The 27,347-nt window shown below is 37.7% G+C and overlaps 3 non-coding genes and 1 pseudogene across 3 annotated transcripts; 1 reads left to right on the top strand and 3 right to left on the bottom strand.

Annotated features, from left to right (window-relative positions):
* Positions 1–135: 135 nt before the first annotated feature.
* Positions 136–22,920, top strand: LOC122312648 (annotated as a pseudogene).
* LOC122314530 lies at positions 3,845–3,952 on the bottom strand. Its single transcript, XR_006243751.1, has one exon. It is a non-coding gene; the product is annotated as a small nucleolar RNA R71 (small nucleolar RNA).
* LOC122314529 lies at positions 11,680–11,787 on the bottom strand. Its single transcript, XR_006243750.1, has one exon. It is a non-coding gene; the product is annotated as a small nucleolar RNA R71 (small nucleolar RNA).
* LOC122314528 lies at positions 19,514–19,621 on the bottom strand. Its single transcript, XR_006243749.1, has one exon. It is a non-coding gene; the product is annotated as a small nucleolar RNA R71 (small nucleolar RNA).
* Positions 22,921–27,347: the final 4,427 nt, after the last annotated feature.

Here is a 27,347-nt window from a genome sequence, read left to right as displayed (position 1 = left end):
TTGCCTCTGCATGCTTGTATTATCTTCCTGTATGTTAGTTGTTAACTTGTTGGGATTTTTTGAAATCTCAATATGGTAGTTTCTACTACTATTCCCCACCGAGAATGGTAGAAGTTGTGATAGGTTTAGAGGACAATGGGGAAATGCAAGAGGGAGGGTCCCTTCACCATTAAGGAGGCCCCAAAGAGCCCTAAGCACTTGGTTAAGCCAACCATAGAGGAGAGTCTAGAAGCTGCAGACCGCTTCATCTATAAAGTACTTAGCTTTTTGAGGAATTATGGAAGATTATCGACAAGGACAAAGCCAAATAGGATCCTTTAGATTGGCATTGTGCAAGCCGTTATGTTTTACAAACTCAGTATTATGAGGGTTATGGTTTAAACCGCTCTCTTGTATTTGGAAGATTTTGAACAAGTATTGATGTGAACCTGTGAAATTAGAATCCCTTGAACCCACAATCAATTTGAAAATTCATCCAAGAAAGCCAAATTAAGTCAATGGATGGAAAATCTAGATCCGTTGAGAACTTATTTAAAAAACCTAGATTATATTAAAATCTAGACTCGTTGAAAAACCCATCTCAATAACCCAAATTACAAAGGAGGAACGCCACAAAAATTTTGATTTACCTTTGATAAGTTCAAGAAGAACAAAAGGAGTAAACTCAACTCACAATGAAAATTCAATATTGTCTAACTTGAAGTGTGAGGCTACAAGAGGTTTAAATACTCCCCAACAAAAATAACCCTAGGCCAAAAATAGTGCATCTTCCCAAAAATACCCTTAAGTGAACAATGCGGCGCTACAATATCATGAATAGTGTGGTGCTACAGTAACTCGTCAAAATAATAACTTTCTCAACATTCCCTTGAGTCATTCTAATAATAAACCCAATTATTCTAAACTAATAAAATAAGTCATTTGAATGAATTAACTAAATTGAAAGCCTTCAAGTGCCCAAAGCATTTAAGTCATGTTGCTCTTTTCTTTAGCTTATATCAAACGGATCAAAACTGATTCTCATTCTTTCAAGCCTATCTTGAGTGTTAGGCTCATGCTAGCTTCATTTCAAGTGGATTTCACCAATCCTTGCATTGCCTCCTTGATCTTCTTGACTCTTGCGTGTAATTGGCCCATCTGAAACTTGCAACGGATCTTTAAGATTAGGTCTATCTTGGTGCCCATCAAGTACACTTTTAGAATTTCTTAGTTATATTATATCGGTGCCATGCCTTAATTGCTCCAATTTTTACTTAGAATCAAACCATTCCCACTGTGATTATTTCCTACTGGTAGGAATTTGCTAGGTGCATTACATATTATCTATCATGAACGAAGGGATATGTTGCCTTGAGTTAATGTCCCGATGCTTCAGTCTCCATCCAATCCCAAGCGGGGTCTGGGGATATCATAAAGACACTCTCGTCCACTATTCATCCGAGAAACTTAGAACTTTTTATTGTATCGTAAAATCCTAAATATTCATTTCAGTCTAATGATGCAATTTATTTCACAAACGTATACCACTAAGTGCCTTAATTAAATAAGGCAACTCCATAACCATAATTAATCGAGATATGACTACACTAACGGACTAAAACCTAATGATTGCTTGATTCATGAAATTTTCAGAGGATCTCAAAACGTTTCTAAGGTCTAAAGAAATGATGAATTTCAGATTGTTACCGGCCATGTACCACTTGTTTCATATTAGTCAATGGTTGACCATAACAAACCCAACCCCCAAGCCTTCTCTCTCCTCCTTAGGGTCAAAACTCTAGTCATCTGCAGCCCCTTTGATTTATTTTATTTATTTCTCTTACACACATGACATTAGCAATACACTTGTACATGAGGATGGGAGCCAACTGATTGTCAAGTTATTTTGGTTATAAAATCTACTTACAATTAAGGGAAATCAAAATAAAATAGTCCAAAAGAGAGATTAATTGAGGGTTTCTCAAACAAAATCTTGGACCTTTGAAATTGCTAATTAAGTGGATAAATATGCTCTTTTACTTAATGGGCTGAATGTTCTACTTGCAGGTGCTAAGGCCTAAGTCCTAACAATGAGCTCGGAATCAACATATGGCCCAACCTTTGAGCCCAAACCCGTAAGGCCTGCGTGGAAGACCCTACAGCAGCTCACCTTCATTCATCAGGAGCAATCGAGGGACGTCTCATCCCTTAGAGGGCAGAACTGTGAAATTGAAGGGATTCGGTTAGAAAAGAGAGAAGATGGAGATGATGGAAGGAGAGGATAAAAGGAGAGGTGGTGCACGACATAAGGGGATTCATTCACGTCCAATCTTGGATTATTTAGCTCGGTTTTGTTTTCAGAATAATTACCTTTTCCCTTACTTTTTAGGGTTTTCAAATCATCTATCAAAGGATGATTTGGGGCTAGTTTTTATAGCTAGGGTTGCAGGGGAAAGGGTTTCCTTCCTTCATTGTTGATGGTTATTTGCTACTGTTTTATTTGATGCGAATCTATTGCTGTATGTTCATGCCCTATTTACTATCGGTTTGGATAAATCTCTTGTTCTTGACATGGTGTAGACTCACGGCATATCAGGACCTTGAAATAATCAAGGATCTATCCACTGTGAGTCTTGAGATGAAAATGGATGATAATGCAGTAAAGGGTTTTTCTTCATTCGGTGCCTTTATCTGAGCTGTCCTGTTCCTTATTTCTTGAATGTTATTAAATTGATTGAGTTAACATTAACAGATGCACCTAGCATTTATAACTTGATGATAGAGGAAACCCCAAATCTGTATCCCTAGTATTTTCTTTTTCTGACAGACATTTTCAAGTTTTAAGTTTCAAAGCTTTTAGTCACACTTTAGTTTTTATTGTCTCAACTTTAAGCTTTGTTTATCTGACTCCTCTACAATTGTTTTATCCTTGGAGGACTTACCCCCTTGTTTCACTTGCCTCACCTCTAAATCATCCTACATTCACTACAATCCACTACATCACAGCCCCTCTTTCACATTTGGGAACATACCTCTTTCATAAAGAGGAGTTGTTCTACCATACCTTTTTCCCACTTTGTTTATTTTGTGTTGCTCATTTACTATTTTTTGGGTTATGTTAGCCTAGTCGTCCTTGTGGAAATGACCTTGGGCACTCACACTACCTTCTAAACATGCTTTTATACTTGGAAGCATTATTTTGATTGAATCAAGTTTTTGGCACCGTTTCCGGGGATAACTATGAACCTCTTCACAGACCAGGTAACAATTCTCTTCCCTCTTGTGGAAATTTTTTTGTGTGCATCTGTTTTGTTCCTTTAGTTTGTTTTACATCTGTTTTGAATCTACTTGAGTTTAGAATGCATGTCTGTTTGGACTAGAAATCAAGCATCATGATTAACTAGGACTGAGTCACTTTCATCCATAGATTCTGCATCCATATCTTTTGAGTCATCTTCTGAAAATTTAAGTAACATGGCTAAAAATGAGGATTAGGAAATCTTGGACCACACTAGGACTCTTAGAGAGTACTTACAGCCAGTCAGAAATAGTCCTCCTTCCTGCATTATTCAACATTTAAATGCAAATAATTTCAATTTTAAACCTAGAATGATCCCATTGATTCCTCATTTCCATGGAATGGAGTCTGAAAATCCTTATTTGCATATTAAAGAATTTGAAGAAGTATGATCTACATTCATGGATAGGACATGTACTAAGGAAGTTATTAGGCTAAAACTGTTTCCTTTTTCCCTTAAGGATAAAGCCAAAACATGGCTGAATTCTCTAAGGCGAGGTCCATAGGGACTTGGCAAGAGATGCAAACTGAGTTTCTAAAGAAATTCTTTCCCATGCATCGAACAAATGCCTTGAAAAGGCAGATTATGAATTTTGGGCAAAAAGATGGTGAAACTTTTTATCAAAGCTGGGAGAGGTTTAAAGATTTATTGAATGCTTGCCCACATCATGGTTATGAACATTGGAGAGTCATTAATTTTTTCTATGAAAGCTTGCACCCCAAAATGAAACAGTTTGTTGAAACCATGTGTAATGGTGAGTTTTTTGGAAAGGATCCTAATGAAGCTTTTGAATATTTCAATTATTTGGCTGAGAATGCCCAGTCATGGGATGTTTCTGATGTTGGAGACAGATCTGAAAATGTACGGGATACATTTGGGAGTGAAAAATATCAACTCAAAGAAGTTGATGATTTGCATGCTAGGATAGGTCAGATTTCAAAGAAACTAGAATCTATCGAACTGAAAAAGGTTAATGAAATGCATGTGTTGCCCCCAAATGCTGATAAATGTGGAATTTGTGAGGACCAAGGACATAGCACTCATGCATGTCCTACCATACCTGCTTTTAAGGAAATATTGTTAGATTAACCTAATGCTGTGAACATGATTGCTAAGAATTATTCAGGGCCATTTTCTAACACTTATAATGCAGGCTGGAAGAACCATCCCAATCTCAGCTGGAAAACTGACCAGCAAGCTTCTTCCTCCATAGCAGCCAACATGCCCTATGTACCACCATCAGGACCTTCACATTACCCCAACCGGCCTCACTTCATCCAGAAAAAGAATTTAGAAGAGTCTGTTACTCACTATTAACCTCCAATAGTTCATGCAAAGCCAAGCGACCATGTATAACCAGAATTCCCAAGCCATAAATGACATAAGAGGGACACTCACAAAAGTGACCACCACTTTGAGTGCCTAGGAAAAAGGAAAGTTTCTAGCTCAACCTCAACCCAACCTACAAGTTCAGCAACCTCAAGTAGAAGGGCTCAATGTGAAGGTTGTGAAAGCCATCACAACTTTGAGAAGTGGTAAGATTGTGCATAAGCCTGAACATATCATTGGGAACTCAGGTAAAGAATCTGACTCAAAACTAGATGGTGAATTACATGTTGAAAATTCTGAGAGTTCTGAAACCATACCTGCTCCATTTCCTCAAAGGCGGATTTCTGTACATAAAGAAAAAAAAAACTCTGAAATTTTTGAAATTTTCAAACAAGTCAGAATAAACATTCCACTTCTAGATGCCATCAAACAAATCCCAGCTTATGCAAACTTTTTTAAGGACTTGTGCATTGTCAAAAGAAAGTTGAATGTTCAAAAAAAGGCTTTTCTCACTGAGCAAGTTAGTGCCATCATCCAAAATACACACCCCCTAAATACAAAGACCCTGGCTCACCTACTATCTCTTGCATAATTAGTGATGCCAAAATTAGCCAGGCTTTGCTTGATTAAGGATCAGGGGTAAATCTGTTACCTTATAGTGTGTATGAACAGCTAGGATTGGGTGAATTAAAACCAACTTCTATCATACTACAGCTGGCTGATAGGTCCATTAAAATGCCTAGGGGAGTGGTGGAAGATGTATTAGTACAAGTTGATAGATTTTATTATCCTGTAGATTTTGTGGTGCTGGATATGAAACTAACTACTTCAACTAATGTCTCTTCTGCTCCAGTGATCTTAGGGAGACCTTTCTTAGCAACCTCTAATGCTATTATAAATTGTAGAAGTGGGGTTTTAAAATTGATTTTTGGCAACATGACTTTAGAGCTTAACATTTTCAATTTATGCAGGCAACCTCAAGAACCAGAAGAAGTGCAGGAAGTCAATTCCTTGGAAGCAATGTCTTTTGAGGATCTATTCTTGAATATTGACTCTGTAGAAAATTGTGTTGAGAAATTTTTATCAACTGATGCTGACTATATCTCTCCCATTCTTGCTGCAGGAAGTTCAAGTGATACCCAATGGAGGCCTAAGATTGAACCTTTACCCCTCATACTAGAGCCCACTAAGTCCTCGAGTGAGGAGAGCCCAGATTTGGAGCTGAAAGCCCTTCCAAAGGAGCTAAAATATGCTTATCTGGGACCTGAGGAGTCTTTTCCAGTGGTAATCTCATCTCAGCTCACTGCTGAGCAGGAGAGTAAGTTGCTTGATGTGCTAGTACAACACAAGTCTGCCATTGGGTGGACCATTACTGACATGAGAGGTACAAATCCCTTAACTTGCACCCATAGAATTTATTTAGAGGAAGGATCTAAACCTCTAGAGAGATGCAGAGAAGATTGACCCCTACATTGAAAGAGGTAGTTAAGAAAGAAGTCCTGAAATTATTAGACATATGTATTATTTACCCTATAGCAGACAGTCAATGGGTAAGTCCCATTCAAGTGGTACCAAAAAAATCTGGTATCACAGTGGTCAAAATTGAAAAAGGGGAATTGATACCTACTAGAATGACAACTGGATGGAGAATGTGCATAGACTATAGGAAGCTGAATGCAGCTTTTAGGAAAGACCATTTTCCTCTGCCTTTCCTTGACCAAATCTTAAAAAAGGTGGCTGGGCTTGAATTTTACTTCTTTTTAGATGGATATTCTGGGTATTACCCAATCGAAATTGCCCCTGAGGACCAAGAAAAGACAACATTTACATGTCCTTTTGGGACTTTTGCTTCAAAAGAATGCCCTTTGGCCTGTGTAATGCCCCTGCCACCTTTCAAAGATGTATGTTAGGAATTTTCAGTGATTTAATTGATGAAATAGTTGAAGTTTTTATGGATGACTTTTCAATGTTTGGAAAAAGTTTTGACTCGTGTTTGGCTAACTTGAAAGTTGTTTTGGCCAAGTGTGAAGAGAAGCAATTACTGCTTAACTGGGAGAAGTGCCGCTTTATGGTACAACAATGAATAGTCCTTGGGCATGTTGTGTCTAAAAGGGGTATTGAGGTCGACAAATCTAAAGTAGAACTTATTGCAAACTTACCTGACCCTAGAAGTGTGAAAGATATAAGATCATTTCTAGGCCATGCTGGTTTCTATCGGAGATTCATAAAAAATTTTAGTTCAATCTCAAAACCTTTATGCCATTTGTTGATGCATGATGTCAGCTTTGCTTGGTCTGAAGAGTGTCAAACTACCTTTGACCAGTTGAAATCTAACCTCATCACTGCCCCTATAATTCAGCCACCTGACTGGACATTGCCATTTGAGATAATGTGTGATGCTAGTGATTTTGCTGTGGGGGCAGCATTAGGCCAAAGAAAAAATAAACTGCCTTATGTAATATTTTATGCTAGCAAAACCTTAAATGATGCTCAGAGAAACTACTCTACCACAGAAAAGGAATTGCTAGCTGTAGTATTTGCACTAGAGAAGTTTAGGGCTTATTTGCTTGGTTCTCCTGTCATTATCTTCACTGACCATGCTGCATTGAAATTTCTGTTAACAAAGAAAAGATGCAAAACCTAGGCTCATCAAGTGGATTCTTTTATTACAAGAATTTAACATTACCATCAAGGATAAGAAAGGGGTGGAGAATGTTGTAGCAGATCACTTATCTTGGCTTACCTTGAACTCAACCATTCAAAATCCCCCTATTTCTGAATCTTTTCCTGATGAGAATCTATTTGCAGTCAATGTTCTACCCTGGTATGCTGACTTGGTGAATTTTCTGGTGACAATCAAACTCCAAGGCATTGGACAACACAGGACATCAGGAGAATAAGAGCTGAGGCTAAGTTTTTCTTCTATGATGAAACTTAGCTTTTTAAATATTACTCTGATCAAATAATTAGAAAATGTGTCCCTGATAATGAATTTTCTGCCATACTCTCTTTCTGCCATTCTGAAGCTTGTGGTGGGCATTTTTCTGCCCACAAAACTTTTGCTAAGATCTTACAAAGTGGTTTTTATTGGCCAACCATATTCAAGGACACGTACAGGTTTTGCAAATCTTGTGAACCTTGTCAAAAGTTAGGGGGAATTACTAAAAGAAACATGATGCCCATGCAACCAATCCTAGTTCTAGAAATCTTTGATTGTTGGGGCATAGACTTTATGGGACCATTCCCCTCCTCTTTTGGTTACCTTTACATTTTGCTTGTTGTTGACTATGTGTCAAAATGGGTAGAAGCCATTCCATCCAGAAATTGTGACCATCACACTGTTTTGAAATTTCTCAAAGAAAATATTTTTGCACAGTTCGGTATGCCCAAAGTTATAATTAGTGATAATGGGTCCCATTTTTGTAATAAACCCTTTGCTGTTTTAATGAAAAAATATGGGATCCATCACAAGGTTTCTACACCATACCATCCTCAGACCAATGGCCAAGCTGAATTAGCTAATAGGGAGATCAAACATATTCTTGAGAAAACTGTTTGCCCTAATAAAAAAGATTAGTCTGTAAGGTTATCTGATGCACTTGGTCATATAGGACTGCTTACAAAACAATTTTGGGAATGTCACCATATAGACTAGTCTATGGCAAAGCATGTCACTTGCCTGTAGAGGTAGAACACAAAGCTTACTGGGCCACTAAACAGTTTAATTTTGATGCTAATCAATCTGGTTCATCTAGGAGGCTGCAAATTGCTGAGTTGCAAGAACTTCAAAGAGATGCTTATGACAATGCCAAATTGTCTAAAGAGCGTATAAAGCACTTTTATGACAGACATATCCAGAGAAAATCTTTCCAACCAGACCAGCAAGTGCTTCTATACAACTCCAGACTACACCTCTTCCCTAGAAAGCTAACATCTCGATGGAGTGGCCCTTATGTGATAAAAATTGTGACTTCTCATGGAGCTGTGGAACTTCTAAACCCTCAAAATGGTAACACCTTCCAAGTCAATTGTCAGAGACTAAAACCTTTTTTCTCAAATTTTCCACTTGAAGAGACCACTCTGAATCTCCTTAATCTCATTTCCTTTTAAATAATTGCTTAAACTCATTAATAAGGTTTCCCTTTTTGGTGTAGTATTTCTCTTTGTTTTTTCTATGCATATTTCTCTTTGAACACTGCTCTAACCCTACACTCAGCACCTTCTTATTCTTTCCCATGTTTATAACTCTAAACCATTGAGGACAATGTTTACATTCAGTTGGGGGGGGGGGGGGGGGAGGGGAATTTAGTGTCAGTCTAGTTTCAGTCTTATGGAATATCACTCAGTGTCATAATGTTGCACATCACAAAAACCACCAGAGGCATTGTCAATGATTGGTTTATAATAGCAGCAACAACTTCTTTACACACTTCTTAGGAAGCTTCATCAGACTTAATGAAATAAAAGCATACGAAATTTGGGTCAAAAAAGGGGTTTATTTATGTGAATATGTCTCTTTAACCAAGATTGTTATCATAAAAGGGATTCCTACTGAATATTGGCACCACTTACACCTAGACAAATTGGATTGACACTTTATGGGCATTAATCTAATCAAACTAAGCAGTTGTTCAAAGTCTCTAATGAACCATAACCTGTTGCTAAAAATAAAAAAATAAAAATAAATTCTGTAATAAGAAAAGGCTGCCTCTTTTCGGGATTCTTTGTATGGAAAGGTCTTTCAAAGTGAAATAGCGTGAAAGCCACTTTTTACAATGGTTTTGAATTAGAGAGAGAGAGGTTAGGGCCCCACTTGAGCAGCTGCTATGAATCAGACAATTAATGACCTCTGGTGGCCAACCATGGGATCTATATTCATACACACAATGATCAGCAGCATTCATCTTTCTTTGATACTTACTATGGTGATCAGACAATTTTATGCATAAACCCCTTCTTAGAACTAAAATGTCTATTGCATCCTAACTTTTGTCTGATTAGTGATTTCCACCCATGAAGGGTATAAGGTAGTTGTTGATATTTGTAACCAAACACTACATTTGCTAAGGGACTAGCAAAAAGGTAGGTTGGGGGGTGTGATTGTCAAGTTATTTTGGTTATAAAATCTACTTACAATTAAGGGAAATCAAAATAAAATAGTCCAAAAGAGAGATTAATTGAGGGTTTCTCAAACAAAATCTTGGACCTTTGAAATTGCTAATTAAGTGGATAAATATGCTCTTTTACTTAATGGGCTGAATGTTCTACTTGCAGGTGCTAAGGCCTAAGTCCTAACAATGAGCTCGGAATCAACATATGGCCCAACCTTTGAGCCCAAACCCGTAAGGCCTGCGTGGAAGACCCTACAGCAGCTCACCTTCATTCATCAGGAGCAATCGAGGGACGTCTCATCCCTTAGAGGGCAGAACTGTGAAATTGAAGGGATTCGGTTAGAAAAGAGAGAAGATGGAGATGATGGAAGGAGAGGATAAAAGGAGAGGTGGTGCACGACATAAGGGGATTCATTCACGTCCAATCTTGGATTATTTAGCTCGGTTTTGTTTTCAGAATAATTACCTTTTCCCTTACTTTTTAGGGTTTTCAAATCATCTATCAAAGGATGATTTGGGGCTAGTTTTTATAGCTAGGGTTGCAGGGGAAAGGGTTTCCTTCCTTCATTGTTGATGGTTATTTGCTACTGTTTTATTTGATGCGAATCTATTGCTGTATGTTCATGCCCTATTTACTATCGGTTTGGATAAATCTCTTGTTCTTGACATGGTGTAGACTCACGGCATATCAGGACCTTGAAATAATCAAGGATCTATCCACTGTGAGTCTTGAGATGAAAATGGATGATAATGCAGTAAAGGGTTTTTCTTCATTCGGTGCCTTTATCTGAGCTGTCCTGTTCCTTATTTCTTGAATGTTATTAAATTGATTGAGTTAACATTAACAGATGCACCTAGCATTTATAACTTGATGATAGAGGAAACCCCAAATCTGTATCCCTAGTATTTTCTTTTTCTGACAGACATTTTCAAGTTTTAAGTTTCAAAGCTTTTAGTCACACTTTAGTTTTTATTGTCTCAACTTTAAGCTTTGTTTATCTGACTCCTCTACAATTGTTTTATCCTTGGAGGACTTACCCCCTTGTTTCACTTGCCTCACCTCTAAATCATCCTACATTCACTACAATCCACTACATCACAGCCCCTCTTTCACATTTGGGAACATACCTCTTTCATAAAGAGGAGTTGTTCTACCATACCTTTTTCCCACTTTGTTTATTTTGTGTTGCTCATTTACTATTTTTTGGGTTATGTTAGCCTAGTCGTCCTTGTGGAAATGACCTTGGGCACTCACACTACCTTCTAAACATGCTTTTATACTTGGAAGCATTATTTTGATTGAATCAAGTTTTTGGCACCGTTTCCGGGGATAACTATGAACCTCTTCACAGACCAGGTAACAATTCTCTTCCCTCTTGTGGAAATTTTTTTGTGTGCATCTGTTTTGTTCCTTTAGTTTGTTTTACATCTGTTTTGAATCTACTTGAGTTTAGAATGCATGTCTGTTTGGACTAGAAATCAAGCATCATGATTAACTAGGACTGAGTCACTTTCATCCATAGATTCTGCATCCATATCTTTTGAGTCATCTTCTGAAAATTTAAGTAACATGGCTAAAAATGAGGATTAGGAAATCTTGGACCACACTAGGACTCTTAGAGAGTACTTACAGCCAGTCAGAAATAGTCCTCCTTCCTGCATTATTCAACATTTAAATGCAAATAATTTCAATTTTAAACCTAGAATGATCCCATTGATTCCTCATTTCCATGGAATGGAGTCTGAAAATCCTTATTTGCATATTAAAGAATTTGAAGAAGTATGATCTACATTCATGGATAGGACATGTACTAAGGAAGTTATTAGGCTAAAACTGTTTCCTTTTTCCCTTAAGGATAAAGCCAAAACATGGCTGAATTCTCTAAGGCGAGGTCCATAGGGACTTGGCAAGAGATGCAAACTGAGTTTCTAAAGAAATTCTTTCCCATGCATCGAACAAATGCCTTGAAAAGGCAGATTATGAATTTTGGGCAAAAAGATGGTGAAACTTTTTATCAAAGCTGGGAGAGGTTTAAAGATTTATTGAATGCTTGCCCACATCATGGTTATGAACATTGGAGAGTCATTAATTTTTTCTATGAAAGCTTGCACCCCAAAATGAAACAGTTTGTTGAAACCATGTGTAATGGTGAGTTTTTTGGAAAGGATCCTAATGAAGCTTTTGAATATTTCAATTATTTGGCTGAGAATGCCCAGTCATGGGATGTTTCTGATGTTGGAGACAGATCTGAAAATGTACGGGATACATTTGGGAGTGAAAAATATCAACTCAAAGAAGTTGATGATTTGCATGCTAGGATAGGTCAGATTTCAAAGAAACTAGAATCTATCGAACTGAAAAAGGTTAATGAAATGCATGTGTTGCCCCCAAATGCTGATAAATGTGGAATTTGTGAGGACCAAGGACATAGCACTCATGCATGTCCTACCATACCTGCTTTTAAGGAAATATTGTTAGATTAACCTAATGCTGTGAACATGATTGCTAAGAATTATTCAGGGCCATTTTCTAACACTTATAATGCAGGCTGGAAGAACCATCCCAATCTCAGCTGGAAAACTGACCAGCAAGCTTCTTCCTCCATAGCAGCCAACATGCCCTATGTACCACCATCAGGACCTTCACATTACCCCAACCGGCCTCACTTCATCCAGAAAAAGAATTTAGAAGAGTCTGTTACTCACTATTAACCTCCAATAGTTCATGCAAAGCCAAGCGACCATGTATAACCAGAATTCCCAAGCCATAAATGACATAAGAGGGACACTCACAAAAGTGACCACCACTTTGAGTGCCTAGGAAAAAGGAAAGTTTCTAGCTCAACCTCAACCCAACCTACAAGTTCAGCAACCTCAAGTAGAAGGGCTCAATGTGAAGGTTGTGAAAGCCATCACAACTTTGAGAAGTGGTAAGATTGTGCATAAGCCTGAACATATCATTGGGAACTCAGGTAAAGAATCTGACTCAAAACTAGATGGTGAATTACATGTTGAAAATTCTGAGAGTTCTGAAACCATACCTGCTCCATTTCCTCAAAGGCGGATTTCTGTACATAAAGAAAAAAAAAACTCTGAAATTTTTGAAATTTTCAAACAAGTCAGAATAAACATTCCACTTCTAGATGCCATCAAACAAATCCCAGCTTATGCAAACTTTTTTAAGGACTTGTGCATTGTCAAAAGAAAGTTGAATGTTCAAAAAAAGGCTTTTCTCACTGAGCAAGTTAGTGCCATCATCCAAAATACACACCCCCTAAATACAAAGACCCTGGCTCACCTACTATCTCTTGCATAATTAGTGATGCCAAAATTAGCCAGGCTTTGCTTGATTAAGGATCAGGGGTAAATCTGTTACCTTATAGTGTGTATGAACAGCTAGGATTGGGTGAATTAAAACCAACTTCTATCATACTACAGCTGGCTGATAGGTCCATTAAAATGCCTAGGGGAGTGGTGGAAGATGTATTAGTACAAGTTGATAGATTTTATTATCCTGTAGATTTTGTGGTGCTGGATATGAAACTAACTACTTCAACTAATGTCTCTTCTGCTCCAGTGATCTTAGGGAGACCTTTCTTAGCAACCTCTAATGCTATTATAAATTGTAGAAGTGGGGTTTTAAAATTGATTTTTGGCAACATGACTTTAGAGCTTAACATTTTCAATTTATGCAGGCAACCTCAAGAACCAGAAGAAGTGCAGGAAGTCAATTCCTTGGAAGCAATGTCTTTTGAGGATCTATTCTTGAATATTGACTCTGTAGAAAATTGTGTTGAGAAATTTTTATCAACTGATGCTGACTATATCTCTCCCATTCTTGCTGCAGGAAGTTCAAGTGATACCCAATGGAGGCCTAAGATTGAACCTTTACCCCTCATACTAGAGCCCACTAAGTCCTCGAGTGAGGAGAGCCCAGATTTGGAGCTGAAAGCCCTTCCAAAGGAGCTAAAATATGCTTATCTGGGACCTGAGGAGTCTTTTCCAGTGGTAATCTCATCTCAGCTCACTGCTGAGCAGGAGAGTAAGTTGCTTGATGTGCTAGTACAACACAAGTCTGCCATTGGGTGGACCATTACTGACATGAGAGGTACAAATCCCTTAACTTGCACCCATAGAATTTATTTAGAGGAAGGATCTAAACCTCTAGAGAGATGCAGAGAAGATTGACCCCTACATTGAAAGAGGTAGTTAAGAAAGAAGTCCTGAAATTATTAGACATATGTATTATTTACCCTATAGCAGACAGTCAATGGGTAAGTCCCATTCAAGTGGTACCAAAAAAATCTGGTATCACAGTGGTCAAAATTGAAAAAGGGGAATTGATACCTACTAGAATGACAACTGGATGGAGAATGTGCATAGACTATAGGAAGCTGAATGCAGCTTTTAGGAAAGACCATTTTCCTCTGCCTTTCCTTGACCAAATCTTAAAAAAGGTGGCTGGGCTTGAATTTTACTTCTTTTTAGATGGATATTCTGGGTATTACCCAATCGAAATTGCCCCTGAGGACCAAGAAAAGACAACATTTACATGTCCTTTTGGGACTTTTGCTTCAAAAGAATGCCCTTTGGCCTGTGTAATGCCCCTGCCACCTTTCAAAGATGTATGTTAGGAATTTTCAGTGATTTAATTGATGAAATAGTTGAAGTTTTTATGGATGACTTTTCAATGTTTGGAAAAAGTTTTGACTCGTGTTTGGCTAACTTGAAAGTTGTTTTGGCCAAGTGTGAAGAGAAGCAATTACTGCTTAACTGGGAGAAGTGCCGCTTTATGGTACAACAATGAATAGTCCTTGGGCATGTTGTGTCTAAAAGGGGTATTGAGGTCGACAAATCTAAAGTAGAACTTATTGCAAACTTACCTGACCCTAGAAGTGTGAAAGATATAAGATCATTTCTAGGCCATGCTGGTTTCTATCGGAGATTCATAAAAAATTTTAGTTCAATCTCAAAACCTTTATGCCATTTGTTGATGCATGATGTCAGCTTTGCTTGGTCTGAAGAGTGTCAAACTACCTTTGACCAGTTGAAATCTAACCTCATCACTGCCCCTATAATTCAGCCACCTGACTGGACATTGCCATTTGAGATAATGTGTGATGCTAGTGATTTTGCTGTGGGGGCAGCATTAGGCCAAAGAAAAAATAAACTGCCTTATGTAATATTTTATGCTAGCAAAACCTTAAATGATGCTCAGAGAAACTACTCTACCACAGAAAAGGAATTGCTAGCTGTAGTATTTGCACTAGAGAAGTTTAGGGCTTATTTGCTTGGTTCTCCTGTCATTATCTTCACTGACCATGCTGCATTGAAATTTCTGTTAACAAAGAAAAGATGCAAAACCTAGGCTCATCAAGTGGATTCTTTTATTACAAGAATTTAACATTACCATCAAGGATAAGAAAGGGGTGGAGAATGTTGTAGCAGATCACTTATCTTGGCTTACCTTGAACTCAACCATTCAAAATCCCCCTATTTCTGAATCTTTTCCTGATGAGAATCTATTTGCAGTCAATGTTCTACCCTGGTATGCTGACTTGGTGAATTTTCTGGTGACAATCAAACTCCAAGGCATTGGACAACACAGGACATCAGGAGAATAAGAGCTGAGGCTAAGTTTTTCTTCTATGATGAAACTTAGCTTTTTAAATATTACTCTGATCAAATAATTAGAAAATGTGTCCCTGATAATGAATTTTCTGCCATACTCTCTTTCTGCCATTCTGAAGCTTGTGGTGGGCATTTTTCTGCCCACAAAACTTTTGCTAAGATCTTACAAAGTGGTTTTTATTGGCCAACCATATTCAAGGACACGTACAGGTTTTGCAAATCTTGTGAACCTTGTCAAAAGTTAGGGGGAATTACTAAAAGAAACATGATGCCCATGCAACCAATCCTAGTTCTAGAAATCTTTGATTGTTGGGGCATAGACTTTATGGGACCATTCCCCTCCTCTTTTGGTTACCTTTACATTTTGCTTGTTGTTGACTATGTGTCAAAATGGGTAGAAGCCATTCCATCCAGAAATTGTGACCATCACACTGTTTTGAAATTTCTCAAAGAAAATATTTTTGCACAGTTCGGTATGCCCAAAGTTATAATTAGTGATAATGGGTCCCATTTTTGTAATAAACCCTTTGCTGTTTTAATGAAAAAATATGGGATCCATCACAAGGTTTCTACACCATACCATCCTCAGACCAATGGCCAAGCTGAATTAGCTAATAGGGAGATCAAACATATTCTTGAGAAAACTGTTTGCCCTAATAAAAAAGATTAGTCTGTAAGGTTATCTGATGCACTTGGTCATATAGGACTGCTTACAAAACAATTTTGGGAATGTCACCATATAGACTAGTCTATGGCAAAGCATGTCACTTGCCTGTAGAGGTAGAACACAAAGCTTACTGGGCCACTAAACAGTTTAATTTTGATGCTAATCAATCTGGTTCATCTAGGAGGCTGCAAATTGCTGAGTTGCAAGAACTTCAAAGAGATGCTTATGACAATGCCAAATTGTCTAAAGAGCGTATAAAGCACTTTTATGACAGACATATCCAGAGAAAATCTTTCCAACCAGACCAGCAAGTGCTTCTATACAACTCCAGACTACACCTCTTCCCTAGAAAGCTAACATCTCGATGGAGTGGCCCTTATGTGATAAAAATTGTGACTTCTCATGGAGCTGTGGAACTTCTAAACCCTCAAAATGGTAACACCTTCCAAGTCAATTGTCAGAGACTAAAACCTTTTTTCTCAAATTTTCCACTTGAAGAGACCACTCTGAATCTCCTTAATCTCATTTCCTTTTAAATAATTGCTTAAACTCATTAATAAGGTTTCCCTTTTTGGTGTAGTATTTCTCTTTGTTTTTTCTATGCATATTTCTCTTTGAACACTGCTCTAACCCTACACTCAGCACCTTCTTATTCTTTCCCATGTTTATAACTCTAAACCATTGAGGACAATGTTTACATTCAGTTGGGGGGGGGGGGGGGGAGGGGAATTTAGTGTCAGTCTAGTTTCAGTCTTATGGAATATCACTCAGTGTCATAATGTTGCACATCACAAAAACCACCAGAGGCATTGTCAATGATTGGTTTATAATAGCAGCAACAACTTCTTTACACACTTCTTAGGAAGCTTCATCAGACTTAATGAAATAAAAGCATACGAAATTTGGGTCAAAAAAGGGGTTTATTTATGTGAATATGTCTCTTTAACCAAGATTGTTATCATAAAAGGGATTCCTACTGAATATTGGCACCACTTACACCTAGACAAATTGGATTGACACTTTATGGGCATTAATCTAATCAAACTAAGCAGTTGTTCAAAGTCTCTAATGAACCATAACCTGTTGCTAAAAATAAAAAAATAAAAATAAATTCTGTAATAAGAAAAGGCTGCCTCTTTTCGGGATTCTTTGTATGGAAAGGTCTTTCAAAGTGAAATAGCGTGAAAGCCACTTTTTACAATGGTTTTGAATTAGAGAGAGAGAGGTTAGGGCCCCACTTGAGCAGCTGCTATGAATCAGACAATTAATGACCTCTGGTGGCCAACCATGGGATCTATATTCATACACACAATGATCAGCAGCATTCATCTTTCTTTGATACTTACTATGGTGATCAGACAATTTTATGCATAAACCCCTTCTTAGAACTAAAATGTCTATTGCATCCTAACTTTTGTCTGATTAGTGATTTCCACCCATGAAGGGTATAAGGTAGTTGTTGATATTTGTAACCAAACACTACATTTGCTAAGGGACTAGCAAAAAGGTAGGTTGGGGGGTGTGATTGTCAAGTTATTTTGGTTATAAAATCTACTTACAATTAAGGGAAATCAAAATAAAATAGTCCAAAAGAGAGATTAATTGAGGGTTTCTCAAACAAAATCTTGGACCTTTGAAATTGCTAATTAAGTGGATAAATATGCTCTTTTACTTAATGGGCTGAATGTTCTACTTGCAGGTGCTAAGGCCTAAGTCCTAACAATGAGCTCGGAATCAACATATGGCCCAACCTTTGAGCCCAAACCCGTAAGGCCTGCGTGGAAGACCCTACAGCAGCTCACCTTCATTCATCAGGAGCAATCGAGGGACGTCTCATCCCTTAGAGGGCAGAACTGTGAAATTGAAGGGATTCGGTTAGAAAAGAGAGAAGATGGAGATGATGGAAGGAGAGGATAAAAGGAGAGGTGGTGCACGACATAAGGGGATTCATTCACGTCCAATCTTGGATTATTTAGCTCGGTTTTGTTTTCAGAATAATTACCTTTTCCCTTACTTTTTAGGGTTTTCAAATCATCTATCAAAGGATGATTTGGGGCTAGTTTTTATAGCTAGGGTTGCAGGGGAAAGGGTTTCCTTCCTTCATTGTTGATGGTTATTTGCTACTGTTTTATTTGATGCGAATCTATTGCTGTATGTTCATGCCCTATTTACTATCGGTTTGGATAAATCTCTTGTTCTTGACATGGTGTAGACTCACGGCATATCAGGACCTTGAAATAATCAAGGATCTATCCACTGTGAGTCTTGAGATGAAAATGGATGATAATGCAGTAAAGGGTTTTTCTTCATTCGGTGCCTTTATCTGAGCTGTCCTGTTCCTTATTTCTTGAATGTTATTAAATTGATTGAGTTAACATTAACAGATGCACCTAGCATTTATAACTTGATGATAGAGGAAACCCCAAATCTGTATCCCTAGTATTTTCTTTTTCTGACAGACATTTTCAAGTTTTAAGTTTCAAAGCTTTTAGTCACACTTTAGTTTTTATTGTCTCAACTTTAAGCTTTGTTTATCTGACTCCTCTACAATTGTTTTATCCTTGGAGGACTTACCCCCTTGTTTCACTTGCCTCACCTCTAAATCATCCTACATTCACTACAATCCACTACATCACAGCCCCTCTTTCACATTTGGGAACATACCTCTTTCATAAAGAGGAGTTGTTCTACCATACCTTTTTCCCACTTTGTTTATTTTGTGTTGCTCATTTACTATTTTTTGGGTTATGTTAGCCTAGTCGTCCTTGTGGAAATGACCTTGGGCACTCACACTACCTTCTAAACATGCTTTTATACTTGGAAGCATTATTTTGATTGAATCAAGTTTTTGGCACCGTTTCCGGGGATAACTATGAACCTCTTCACAGACCAGGTAACAATTCTCTTCCCTCTTGTGGAAATTTTTTTGTGTGCATCTGTTTTGTTCCTTTAGTTTGTTTTACATCTGTTTTGAATCTACTTGAGTTTAGAATGCATGTCTGTTTGGACTAGAAATCAAGCATCATGATTAACTAGGACTGAGTCACTTTCATCCATAGATTCTGCATCCATATCTTTTGAGTCATCTTCTGAAAATTTAAGTAACATGGCTAAAAATGAGGATTAGGAAATCTTGGACCACACTAGGACTCTTAGAGAGTACTTACAGCCAGTCAGAAATAGTCCTCCTTCCTGCATTATTCAACATTTAAATGCAAATAATTTCAATTTTAAACCTAGAATGATCCCATTGATTCCTCATTTCCATGGAATGGAGTCTGAAAATCCTTATTTGCATATTAAAGAATTTGAAGAAGTATGATCTACATTCATGGATAGGACATGTACTAAGGAAGTTATTAGGCTAAAACTGTTTCCTTTTTCCCTTAAGGATAAAGCCAAAACATGGCTGAATTCTCTAAGGCGAGGTCCATAGGGACTTGGCAAGAGATGCAAACTGAGTTTCTAAAGAAATTCTTTCCCATGCATCGAACAAATGCCTTGAAAAGGCAGATTATGAATTTTGGGCAAAAAGATGGTGAAACTTTTTATCAAAGCTGGGAGAGGTTTAAAGATTTATTGAATGCTTGCCCACATCATGGTTATGAACATTGGAGAGTCATTAATTTTTTCTATGAAAGCTTGCACCCCAAAATGAAACAGTTTGTTGAAACCATGTGTAATGGTGAGTTTTTTGGAAAGGATCCTAATGAAGCTTTTGAATATTTCAATTATTTGGCTGAGAATGCCCAGTCATGGGATGTTTCTGATGTTGGAGACAGATCTGAAAATGTACGGGATACATTTGGGAGTGAAAAATATCAACTCAAAGAAGTTGATGATTTGCATGCTAGGATAGGTCAGATTTCAAAGAAACTAGAATCTATCGAACTGAAAAAGGTTAATGAAATGCATGTGTTGCCCCCAAATGCTGATAAATGTGGAATTTGTGAGGACCAAGGACATAGCACTCATGCATGTCCTACCATACCTGCTTTTAAGGAAATATTGTTAGATTAACCTAATGCTGTGAACATGATTGCTAAGAATTATTCAGGGCCATTTTCTAACACTTATAATGCAGGCTGGAAGAACCATCCCAATCTCAGCTGGAAAACTGACCAGCAAGCTTCTTCCTCCATAGCAGCCAACATGCCCTATGTACCACCATCAGGACCTTCACATTACCCCAACCGGCCTCACTTCATCCAGAAAAAGAATTTAGAAGAGTCTGTTACTCACTATTAACCTCCAATAGTTCATGCAAAGCCAAGCGACCATGTATAACCAGAATTCCCAAGCCATAAATGACATAAGAGGGACACTCACAAAAGTGACCACCACTTTGAGTGCCTAGGAAAAAGGAAAGTTTCTAGCTCAACCTCAACCCAACCTACAAGTTCAGCAACCTCAAGTAGAAGGGCTCAATGTGAAGGTTGTGAAAGCCATCACAACTTTGAGAAGTGGTAAGATTGTGCATAAGCCTGAACATATCATTGGGAACTCAGGTAAAGAATCTGACTCAAAACTAGATGGTGAATTACATGTTGAAAATTCTGAGAGTTCTGAAACCATACCTGCTCCATTTCCTCAAAGGCGGATTTCTGTACATAAAGAAAAAAAAAACTCTGAAATTTTTGAAATTTTCAAACAAGTCAGAATAAACATTCCACTTCTAGATGCCATCAAACAAATCCCAGCTTATGCAAACTTTTTTAAGGACTTGTGCATTGTCAAAAGAAAGTTGAATGTTCAAAAAAAGGCTTTTCTCACTGAGCAAGTTAGTGCCATCATCCAAAATACACACCCCCTAAATACAAAGACCCTGGCTCACCTACTATCTCTTGCATAATTAGTGATGCCAAAATTAGCCAGGCTTTGCTTGATTAAGGATCAGGGGTAAATCTGTTACCTTATAGTGTGTATGAACAGCTAGGATTGGGTGAATTAAAACCAACTTCTATCATACTACAGCTGGCTGATAGGTCCATTAAAATGCCTAGGGGAGTGGTGGAAGATGTATTAGTACAAGTTGATAGATTTTATTATCCTGTAGATTTTGTGGTGCTGGATATGAAACTAACTACTTCAACTAATGTCTCTTCTGCTCCAGTGATCTTAGGGAGACCTTTCTTAGCAACCTCTAATGCTATTATAAATTGTAGAAGTGGGGTTTTAAAATTGATTTTTGGCAACATGACTTTAGAGCTTAACATTTTCAATTTATGCAGGCAACCTCAAGAACCAGAAGAAGTGCAGGAAGTCAATTCCTTGGAAGCAATGTCTTTTGAGGATCTATTCTTGAATATTGACTCTGTAGAAAATTGTGTTGAGAAATTTTTATCAACTGATGCTGACTATATCTCTCCCATTCTTGCTGCAGGAAGTTCAAGTGATACCCAATGGAGGCCTAAGATTGAACCTTTACCCCTCATACTAGAGCCCACTAAGTCCTCGAGTGAGGAGAGCCCAGATTTGGAGCTGAAAGCCCTTCCAAAGGAGCTAAAATATGCTTATCTGGGACCTGAGGAGTCTTTTCCAGTGGTAATCTCATCTCAGCTCACTGCTGAGCAGGAGAGTAAGTTGCTTGATGTGCTAGTACAACACAAGTCTGCCATTGGGTGGACCATTACTGACATGAGAGGTACAAATCCCTTAACTTGCACCCATAGAATTTATTTAGAGGAAGGATCTAAACCTCTAGAGAGATGCAGAGAAGATTGACCCCTACATTGAAAGAGGTAGTTAAGAAAGAAGTCCTGAAATTATTAGACATATGTATTATTTACCCTATAGCAGACAGTCAATGGGTAAGTCCCATTCAAGTGGTACCAAAAAAATCTGGTATCACAGTGGTCAAAATTGAAAAAGGGGAATTGATACCTACTAGAATGACAACTGGATGGAGAATGTGCATAGACTATAGGAAGCTGAATGCAGCTTTTAGGAAAGACCATTTTCCTCTGCCTTTCCTTGACCAAATCTTAAAAAAGGTGGCTGGGCTTGAATTTTACTTCTTTTTAGATGGATATTCTGGGTATTACCCAATCGAAATTGCCCCTGAGGACCAAGAAAAGACAACATTTACATGTCCTTTTGGGACTTTTGCTTCAAAAGAATGCCCTTTGGCCTGTGTAATGCCCCTGCCACCTTTCAAAGATGTATGTTAGGAATTTTCAGTGATTTAATTGATGAAATAGTTGAAGTTTTTATGGATGACTTTTCAATGTTTGGAAAAAGTTTTGACTCGTGTTTGGCTAACTTGAAAGTTGTTTTGGCCAAGTGTGAAGAGAAGCAATTACTGCTTAACTGGGAGAAGTGCCGCTTTATGGTACAACAATGAATAGTCCTTGGGCATGTTGTGTCTAAAAGGGGTATTGAGGTCGACAAATCTAAAGTAGAACTTATTGCAAACTTACCTGACCCTAGAAGTGTGAAAGATATAAGATCATTTCTAGGCCATGCTGGTTTCTATCGGAGATTCATAAAAAATTTTAGTTCAATCTCAAAACCTTTATGCCATTTGTTGATGCATGATGTCAGCTTTGCTTGGTCTGAAGAGTGTCAAACTACCTTTGACCAGTTGAAATCTAACCTCATCACTGCCCCTATAATTCAGCCACCTGACTGGACATTGCCATTTGAGATAATGTGTGATGCTAGTGATTTTGCTGTGGGGGCAGCATTAGGCCAAAGAAAAAATAAACTGCCTTATGTAATATTTTATGCTAGCAAAACCTTAAATGATGCTCAGAGAAACTACTCTACCACAGAAAAGGAATTGCTAGCTGTAGTATTTGCACTAGAGAAGTTTAGGGCTTATTTGCTTGGTTCTCCTGTCATTATCTTCACTGACCATGCTGCATTGAAATTTCTGTTAACAAAGAAAAGATGCAAAACCTAGGCTCATCAAGTGGATTCTTTTATTACAAGAATTTAACATTACCATCAAGGATAAGAAAGGGGTGGAGAATGTTGTAGCAGATCACTTATCTTGGCTTACCTTGAACTCAACCATTCAAAATCCCCCTATTTCTGAATCTTTTCCTGATGAGAATCTATTTGCAGTCAATGTTCTACCCTGGTATGCTGACTTGGTGAATTTTCTGGTGACAATCAAACTCCAAGGCATTGGACAACACAGGACATCAGGAGAATAAGAGCTGAGGCTAAGTTTTTCTTCTATGATGAAACTTAGCTTTTTAAATATTACTCTGATCAAATAATTAGAAAATGTGTCCCTGATAATGAATTTTCTGCCATACTCTCTTTCTGCCATTCTGAAGCTTGTGGTGGGCATTTTTCTGCCCACAAAACTTTTGCTAAGATCTTACAAAGTGGTTTTTATTGGCCAACCATATTCAAGGACACGTACAGGTTTTGCAAATCTTGTGAACCTTGTCAAAAGTTAGGGGGAATTACTAAAAGAAACATGATGCCCATGCAACCAATCCTAGTTCTAGAAATCTTTGATTGTTGGGGCATAGACTTTATGGGACCATTCCCCTCCTCTTTTGGTTACCTTTACATTTTGCTTGTTGTTGACTATGTGTCAAAATGGGTAGAAGCCATTCCATCCAGAAATTGTGACCATCACACTGTTTTGAAATTTCTCAAAGAAAATATTTTTGCACAGTTCGGTATGCCCAAAGTTATAATTAGTGATAATGGGTCCCATTTTTGTAATAAACCCTTTGCTGTTTTAATGAAAAAATATGGGATCCATCACAAGGTTTCTACACCATACCATCCTCAGACCAATGGCCAAGCTGAATTAGCTAATAGGGAGATCAAACATATTCTTGAGAAAACTGTTTGCCCTAATAAAAAAGATTAGTCTGTAAGGTTATCTGATGCACTTGGTCATATAGGACTGCTTACAAAACAATTTTGGGAATGTCACCATATAGACTAGTCTATGGCAAAGCATGTCACTTGCCTGTAGAGGTAGAACACAAAGCTTACTGGGCCACTAAACAGTTTAATTTTGATGCTAATCAATCTGGTTCATCTAGGAGGCTGCAAATTGCTGAGTTGCAAGAACTTCAAAGAGATGCTTATGACAATGCCAAATTGTCTAAAGAGCGTATAAAGCACTTTTATGACAGACATATCCAGAGAAAATCTTTCCAACCAGACCAGCAAGTGCTTCTATACAACTCCAGACTACACCTCTTCCCTAGAAAGCTAACATCTCGATGGAGTGGCCCTTATGTGATAAAAATTGTGACTTCTCATGGAGCTGTGGAACTTCTAAACCCTCAAAATGGTAACACCTTCCAAGTCAATTGTCAGAGACTAAAACCTTTTTTCTCAAATTTTCCACTTGAAGAGACCACTCTGAATCTCCTTAATCTCATTTCCTTTTAAATAATTGCTTAAACTCATTAATAAGGTTTCCCTTTTTGGTGTAGTATTTCTCTTTGTTTTTTCTATGCATATTTCTCTTTGAACACTGCTCTAACCCTACACTCAGCACCTTCTTATTCTTTCCCATGTTTATAACTCTAAACCATTGAGGACAATGTTTACATTCAGTTGGGGGGGGGGGGGGGGAGGGGAATTTAGTGTCAGTCTAGTTTCAGTCTTATGGAATATCACTCAGTGTCATAATGTTGCACATCACAAAAACCACCAGAGGCATTGTCAATGATTGGTTTATAATAGCAGCAACAACTTCTTTACACACTTCTTAGGAAGCTTCATCAGACTTAATGAAATAAAAGCATACGAAATTTGGGTCAAAAAAGGGGTTTATTTATGTGAATATGTCTCTTTAACCAAGATTGTTATCATAAAAGGGATTCCTACTGAATATTGGCACCACTTACACCTAGACAAATTGGATTGACACTTTATGGGCATTAATCTAATCAAACTAAGCAGTTGTTCAAAGTCTCTAATGAACCATAACCTGTTGCTAAAAATAAAAAAATAAAAATAAATTCTGTAATAAGAAAAGGCTGCCTCTTTTCGGGATTCTTTGTATGGAAAGGTCTTTCAAAGTGAAATAGCGTGAAAGCCACTTTTTACAATGGTTTTGAATTAGAGAGAGAGAGGTTAGGGCCCCACTTGAGCAGCTGCTATGAATCAGACAATTAATGACCTCTGGTGGCCAACCATGGGATCTATATTCATACACACAATGATCAGCAGCATTCATCTTTCTTTGATACTTACTATGGTGATCAGACAATTTTATGCATAAACCCCTTCTTAGAACTAAAATGTCTATTGCATCCTAACTTTTGTCTGATTAGTGATTTCCACCCATGAAGGGTATAAGGTAGTTGTTGATATTTGTAACCAAACACTACATTTGCTAAGGGACTAGCAAAAAGGTAGGTTGGGGGGTGTGATTGTCAAGTTATTTTGGTTATAAAATCTACTTACAATTAAGGGAAATCAAAATAAAATAGTCCAAAAGAGAGATTAATTGAGGGTTTCTCAAACAAAATCTTGGACCTTTGAAATTGCTAATTAAGTGGATAAATATGCTCTTTTACTTAATGGGCTGAATGTTCTACTTGCAGGTGCTAAGGCCTAAGTCCTAACAATGAGCTCGGAATCAACATATGGCCCAACCTTTGAGCCCAAACCCGTAAGGCCTGCGTGGAAGACCCTACAGCAGCTCACCTTCATTCATCAGGAGCAATCGAGGGACGTCTCATCCCTTAGAGGGCAGAACTGTGAAATTGAAGGGATTCGGTTAGAAAAGAGAGAAGATGGAGATGATGGAAGGAGAGGATAAAAGGAGAGGTGGTGCACGACATAAGGGGATTCATTCACGTCCAATCTTGGATTATTTAGCTCGGTTTTGTTTTCAGAATAATTACCTTTTCCCTTACTTTTTAGGGTTTTCAAATCATCTATCAAAGGATGATTTGGGGCTAGTTTTTATAGCTAGGGTTGCAGGGGAAAGGGTTTCCTTCCTTCATTGTTGATGGTTATTTGCTACTGTTTTATTTGATGCGAATCTATTGCTGTATGTTCATGCCCTATTTACTATCGGTTTGGATAAATCTCTTGTTCTTGACATGGTGTAGACTCACGGCATATCAGGACCTTGAAATAATCAAGGATCTATCCACTGTGAGTCTTGAGATGAAAATGGATGATAATGCAGTAAAGGGTTTTTCTTCATTCGGTGCCTTTATCTGAGCTGTCCTGTTCCTTATTTCTTGAATGTTATTAAATTGATTGAGTTAACATTAACAGATGCACCTAGCATTTATAACTTGATGATAGAGGAAACCCCAAATCTGTATCCCTAGTATTTTCTTTTTCTGACAGACATTTTCAAGTTTTAAGTTTCAAAGCTTTTAGTCACACTTTAGTTTTTATTGTCTCAACTTTAAGCTTTGTTTATCTGACTCCTCTACAATTGTTTTATCCTTGGAGGACTTACCCCCTTGTTTCACTTGCCTCACCTCTAAATCATCCTACATTCACTACAATCCACTACATCACAGCCCCTCTTTCACATTTGGGAACATACCTCTTTCATAAAGAGGAGTTGTTCTACCATACCTTTTTCCCACTTTGTTTATTTTGTGTTGCTCATTTACTATTTTTTGGGTTATGTTAGCCTAGTCGTCCTTGTGGAAATGACCTTGGGCACTCACACTACCTTCTAAACATGCTTTTATACTTGGAAGCATTATTTTGATTGAATCAAGTTTTTGGCACCGTTTCCGGGGATAACTATGAACCTCTTCACAGACCAGGTAACAATTCTCTTCCCTCTTGTGGAAATTTTTTTGTGTGCATCTGTTTTGTTCCTTTAGTTTGTTTTACATCTGTTTTGAATCTACTTGAGTTTAGAATGCATGTCTGTTTGGACTAGAAATCAAGCATCATGATTAACTAGGACTGAGTCACTTTCATCCATAGATTCTGCATCCATATCTTTTGAGTCATCTTCTGAAAATTTAAGTAACATGGCTAAAAATGAGGATTAGGAAATCTTGGACCACACTAGGACTCTTAGAGAGTACTTACAGCCAGTCAGAAATAGTCCTCCTTCCTGCATTATTCAACATTTAAATGCAAATAATTTCAATTTTAAACCTAGAATGATCCCATTGATTCCTCATTTCCATGGAATGGAGTCTGAAAATCCTTATTTGCATATTAAAGAATTTGAAGAAGTATGATCTACATTCATGGATAGGACATGTACTAAGGAAGTTATTAGGCTAAAACTGTTTCCTTTTTCCCTTAAGGATAAAGCCAAAACATGGCTGAATTCTCTAAGGCGAGGTCCATAGGGACTTGGCAAGAGATGCAAACTGAGTTTCTAAAGAAATTCTTTCCCATGCATCGAACAAA

The sequence above is a fragment of the Carya illinoinensis genome, chromosome 6, assembly GCF_018687715.1.
Source record: "Carya illinoinensis cultivar Pawnee chromosome 6, C.illinoinensisPawnee_v1, whole genome shotgun sequence".
NCBI lineage: Eukaryota > Viridiplantae > Streptophyta > Magnoliopsida > Fagales > Juglandaceae > Carya > Carya illinoinensis.
The sequence above is the reverse complement of the archived record's forward strand: the minus strand, read 5'-3'. Positions and strand labels throughout refer to the sequence as shown.